The sequence below is a fragment of the Dromiciops gliroides genome, chromosome 3 (genome assembly GCF_019393635.1).
Source record: "Dromiciops gliroides isolate mDroGli1 chromosome 3, mDroGli1.pri, whole genome shotgun sequence".
NCBI lineage: Eukaryota > Metazoa > Chordata > Mammalia > Microbiotheria > Microbiotheriidae > Dromiciops > Dromiciops gliroides.
In genome coordinates this window covers 578,813,330-578,819,456 of record NC_057863.1, presented here as the reverse complement: position 1 = coordinate 578,819,456, position 6,127 = coordinate 578,813,330, and the positions used below count along the sequence as shown (strand labels likewise).

At 37.8% G+C, this 6,127-nt stretch overlaps 1 long non-coding RNA gene across 1 annotated transcript; it reads right to left on the bottom strand.

The window, feature by feature from the left end:
• Positions 1–679: 679 nt before the first annotated feature.
• LOC122746391 lies at positions 680–3,175 on the bottom strand. Its single transcript, XR_006355539.1, has 3 exons — positions 3,091–3,175; positions 896–990; positions 680–783 (listed from the first exon to the last, which is right to left on the bottom strand). It is a non-coding gene; the product is annotated as an uncharacterized LOC122746391 (long non-coding RNA).
• Between the last annotated feature and the right edge of the window lie 2,952 nt (positions 3,176–6,127).

The following is a 6,127-nucleotide window of genomic DNA, read 5'->3' as shown; positions in this document are numbered from 1 at the left end:
AGAGGCTATCCCTAAGGAACTCATATTGTACTGAATAAAGGACTATGCCAGTATGTTTCCCCCAAAAAATACGGTGGGTTTCTCATCACACAAGTACTTCAAGCAAAGACTGGATGACCATCTGACAAATATACTATATAGTTGGGATTCCTTTTCAAATATGGGTTGGACAACAGATTCTGAAGTCCCTTGCAACTCTGAGGCACTGTGATTCTGTATTTTTCTATATGTGGTTACTCAGTTGAATAGATACTTCAGTCAGCACTGTAACAGGGCTAATGCACCCACTTCTGCATTCTAGTATGTTCACTGACTCTTGGGAATGTAATTCCAGATAGCTAGTCTGAAAACACAGTCATTTCTTCTTTTCTGCCCCTAAGAGACACACCTGAAAGGTCATTTAACTATTAATATCCGTGCTCTGCTTCCTCTGTTCTTATGCCCAGGGGAGCTATGGTCAGAGAAAACCAAGAATGTGGACTACCATTGCAGTGCTGAATTCACATCCATACACCCCTCCTCATTTGCCAGTGGATAGTCCAAATCAGGTTTTCCTCCCTTGTTACTGCTCAGTTGTGTCCTTGACTAGTGACACTGGTACAATCTAGGACAAAATACTTAAGACTGTTTCTTATTTGTCCTTGTGTATAATTCAGAGTCAAATATAAAAATCATTTTAGCTGCCTCTGTGTAAGTTTCCAGCTGAATGAATTTTACCTAGATCCAGTTGCATTCTAGTCTTCTGATCCTGATGATGGTGGCTTTATGAGTAGTGGTAATGGCCTGAACAGCAGTGGTAGAAAACAAGAAAGAGGAGGAGAAGAAAAGACAGGCTAATAAGCATGTTTCTTTCCCAGCCTACCCTTCCCTTTTACCCCTTTGCCCCCACAACCACCTTAATTAGAAAGTCTCATGCTTATGCCTTATCCTTCCCTCTTCATTTCTTCCTTGCAAACCTTTTAAACTCTGCAGAAACCAGGATGATTGTATCTGTAACGGAAATGAAATAAAAACAAAAATGCAGATTGAACTGGCAGCTCCTTAATACAAATCATCCTAACAGTATATGGCCTTAGGGATGCTAAGTTAATAACAATTGAGGACTATATTCTGGGGGAGGGGTGGGAAGGAAAGCTAAAAGAAAAGAATTTAGGTAACCAGCTTTCCCCTACCCTGGAAAAGAAATGGAATTTGTTTTGAATTTTTTAAAATTAATTAATTTATTTGGTTAGAATTTTATTTTTCCCAAATTATATGTAAATACAAATTTTGACATCAATTTTATTTTAAATTTTGTGTTCCAAATTCTCTTCCTCCCTCCCCCCTCCTTCCCCCCCCCAGGAACTTAAGAAATTCAATATAAGCTATGCATGACCAGTCATGCAAAACATTTCCACATTAGCCAGGTTGTGAAAGAAAACAGACAAAAACAAAACTTCAGATAAAGGAACTAACAAAAAATAATTATGCTTCTATCTGTATTCAGACACCCATCAGTTCTCTCTCTGTAGATGGACTGCATTTTTCATAAAATATTCAGAGTTGTCTTGGATCATTGCACTGCTGAAAATAACCAAGTCATTCCCAGCGGATTATCTTGCAGTATTGCTGTTATTTTTTATATAGTATGAGCTGATGCAGATCTTCCTGAGTTTTTCTGATAGCATCCTGCTCATCATTGTTTTGAATTTCAATGACAAAATTCAATATAACTCAAATATTTCATGTTAGTTAACTACTGGAAGTTAAAGAGTATCTCAATGACTTGTGCACAATTACATATACAGTAAGTAAATGGTAGAGCTGGGGCTTAAGGCCAGGTTTTCTGACTCCAAGCTCTTTCCCTTATATGACATTGCTGGTCTCTATTTAGTATATGAAAATAGAATAGTTACTGTTGCCAAGGACTTTGCAGTTTAAATTTTATATTTTGTAAAAGACATGGGTACCTAATGATACCCTTGAAGACTGTTTTCCATCTGCTAGTTCACCTAGTCAAACATCTTTATTTTATTCTTGAAAACAGTTTTATGAAGCTAAGGTTATCTGTTTATCTCTTATGATCTTTAGCTCTTATTTTAAGAAGTCTGCCCTAGTCAAGTTATTCAAGGTATATCATTCAATTCATCTCTATTTCTTATGGTATGATATTTTCTATTTAGGTTCTATGTCTCTTTTTGAGTTTATTGGCATATATGGCATAAGATTGGTCTGAATCTAATTTCTGCTAAGCTGCTTTCCAGTTTTTCCAACAATTCTAGTCAAGAAGACTATTTCCCCAATATTTTATGTTCTTAGATTTATGAACCCCTGTACAACACTCTCACTTTTCAGAGGAAGAAAATGAGGCTCAAAAGTTAAGATACTTGCCCAATGTCACACAGAGTGAAGAGAACAGTCAGGGTTTAAACCCAAATACTCCAATACCAAATCCAGTTATCCTTTACACTGTGCCACGTTGCCTTTCCTTCATCAATACCCTTTATGAGTTTCTTGGTCATCACAACCATTTCTGTCTTGGCTTAGCTTTTGAATTGACAGTTACAAAATATTAAGTGAGATTGCTGGAACTTGCTTTTAATTCCCTGGCTCTTGAGGCTTTACAACAATAAAAGTTTTCTATCTAGGTTATAAGGGCTAAGGCAGTAGCAGCAGTCAGAGAATAAGAGTTAATTTCCTTCACTTTCATGACAAAACGATTACTCTGGAGACCAAGAAAGGCATATTTTTTTTAAAAATGATTGACCTAAGCAGCCTGAAAAGAACCCAGAAAATGGCAAAAAAAAATGTAAAAGATAAGAACATTTTCCATGTCTCATTACCATTTCAAAATTTCAGTTTGAGTTATTGATGCTGACTGTCAAAAATCACAACAGCCCTTCTCTACAACCAAATTAAAAGATAATGAAAGCACAGCCTTGAGACCCCTTTAATTCAACATAGTTTCATTAAATAGGACATAATAATCAAGCATAAGGAAAACCTAATACTTTGACCTACCAGCCCAGCCCCCATACATCTCAAAAAGTTGTTAACCTATTTGTAGGTGCTCCTGTCAGAAAACCACGAAATGAGCAGAAAATGCCTCACCACAGAGATCCTGCTTCATAAGGCAGCCTTTCAGCTATGAAACCAGAATGAAATGATCAGCCCTGACTTCTTATCAAAATCTGATTCAACCTCTTTGTTCCAGGCAGCAGGTCCTTGGACGCACACGTCACTCAACATGCTGTAATAGCTCACATTTAGTGGAGAATTTATAAAGAATAAAAGAAAGACTTACACAGAGATGAAAAATGCCAGTCCGTATGAAACAGGTAAAGCACATCACAGAACTGACATGAGGACAGGGTCCTTTGAAGCTGGAGAACGACAAGCTCATTAACACTATACAGACTCAAATGCAAGCAACATAACTAGGCCATGATAATTGGGAAAATGCACAAAGAAAACACAGCAATAAAATGTGTCCAGAATGAATCAAAGTATTTAGTTGAGCGACACACAAAAATGCAAAATCCTCTGTAATTTGCTACATCATTATGGTCAAACCTTTCCAGGTACCTCAGGAATGGAAGCTCTCATTCCAACAGAAGGGTTGAGGACCTGGATGGTTTCTACCCTCAGTAGAACATCATAGACCCTTGAAAAGAAAGCTCAAATGACTCAAAAAGAAATGGCTGAGGAGCAAGCTAGTTTGTTTTTTGCTTCCTCTCTTCCCAGAGATGTTGCAGTCCTAAGACCTGTATGTGAGTCCTGCTCTGCCAATTACTATTCTATGACTGTGGTTAAGATATTTCAATTCCCTGAACCTCAGTTTCCTTATCTGGGGAAAAAAAGGTGGGGATGTAATAATATTTGAACTACCTTTCTCCTGCAGCTATTGTGGAAAAACTGTAAAGTATCATATAAATGTGAGCTGTGAGTAATAATGTGGTAGGAACCATTCTGTCCCTTCTTCCCTGCAGAGCATTCTCACAATTACTCTTACTCATTCTCATAAACACTGTGGGAGCTTTGGGAGGATCAAATGGCTATATATGACTCATTGCTAAGGGGCTTGCTCTTAGAGTACATTTGTTTGTCTCCAAACTCTGTAAAACAAAGATTTCTAAACCAAAACTCACTTATTTTTTAATTAAATTAAATTCTAGTTTCGCAAAATCAATCAACAAATATTTATTGAGTCTGCTATGTGTTAGGTACTCTAGAGTACAAACTTTCAATGGCTCCCCACTGCCCATAATAAAAAAACCTGAGCTTCTAGCCTACCTTCAAGACTTACTATAAACCTGGCCTCAAGCTGCATTTTCATCCTTATTTCCCATTACTCCTCCATATCTTCTACTAACCTACTAACTATACCCTAAATACACCTTGAACTTTCTTACTGCCATACTGGTACTCATGGAATATCCTTCTTCTCCATTTTAATTTTTTAAAATTCTATCCTTTTGGGGGCAGGTAGGTGGTGCAGTGGATAAAACACTAGTCCTGGATTTAGGAGGACCTGAGTTCAAATCCTGCCTCAGACACTTGACACTTATTACCTGTGTGACCCTGGACAAGTAACTTAGCCCTCATTTTGCCCAGCCCCCCCCCAAAAATCCTATCCTTCTTGCAAGGATCTCTTTCAATTTTACCTTTCTGCCTTCCCTTATGAAACCACCTCTAAATACTCTATTAACTTAGCAAGAACAATCATTCTTTCATTTTTTTAATCATAAAAGTATTTTATTGTTTTCCAGTTACATGTAAAGATAGTTTGAAATATTTGTTTTCATAAGATTTTTAGTTCCAAATTTTTCTCCCTCTCTCCCTTTCCTCCCCCCTCCCCAAGACAGAAAGCAATCTGATATAGGTTCTACATGTACTGTGAGAAAATTATTACCAGGTGCCTCCACCCCTTCCCCAGAGAGCCTGGCTGAAACCCGGAATTAGGAAGATCCTTGTTACCACCAGAAGATCTGAACTCTGACCTCAACACATTCAATTGATGGACTGCCTTCAAGTCATGTCAATCAATGAACTTGAATGCTACCAGCCAATTAGTTTGAAGCAGTGTGTAAGGACTGTCTCTTCCCGGTAGCAGGAAGGGATGTGCTCTGTCTCTCAGTTCCTTGCTCGAACCTTGTGGTGGTGGCAGGAGACTTGGGAGAAGAACCAAGCCAGGTTGAACTCTTATCTCTCCTCTAGGGTAGATAGGCTTCCCTATCTCTCTGAACTCCATGTGTTCTCTCTTTACTCTTTAATAAATGCTTAGTGCCCAAAGACTGGTGCTAAAGTTTCCAATTTATAAGTAAACCCTAGCTAACTTTCTCTATACTTGGGACAGAAATGGGCTTCCACACATTTAGTTTTACTCATTGCAGTACAACCGCATTAAACATATTTCTGCATTAGTCATGGTGGGAAAGAAGAATCAGAACACAAGGGAAAAACCTCAAAAAACAAAAAACAAAAGTAGAAACAGTATGGTTCAATCTGCATTCATATTTCACAGTTCTTTTTTCTGGATGTGGAGAACATTTTCCACCATGAGTTCTTTGGAATTGTCTTGGATAATTGTATTTCTGAGAAGAGAGAAGTCTATCACAGTTGATCATCACACAATATTCCTGTTACTGTGTGCAATGTTCTCCTGGTTCTGCTCACTTCACTCAGCAGTCCACTTAAGTCTTTGCAGGTTTTTTCTGAAATTTGCCTGCTCATCCTTTCTTACAGCACAATAGTATTCTATTACATTCATATATCACAACTAGAACAATCATTTTTAAACTTGGCCCTACTCATTTGGCAATTTGATCATAGATTTAGAGGTGAAAAGGTCCTTAGCTGTCATCTAGTTCAAATTTCTCATTTTACAAATGAGAAAACTGAGGCCCAAAGACATGAAGTGATTTGTTAAAATCACACTGAAGTAATTGAATCCGTATCCTCTGACTCTAAATGCAGTTTTTTTCTACTGCCCCATATTGCATCTCAGTCATAGAGAAGCACTACCTTGTCTTATCTTTTCATCTGCTCATGCCATGTACTCTACTTCCCGTTATATTTTGAGTTGTGTTGAGATGCTTTATTTCTTCTTTGCATTCACCCTAATGCCTTGCAGGGACTTATTCTGCAA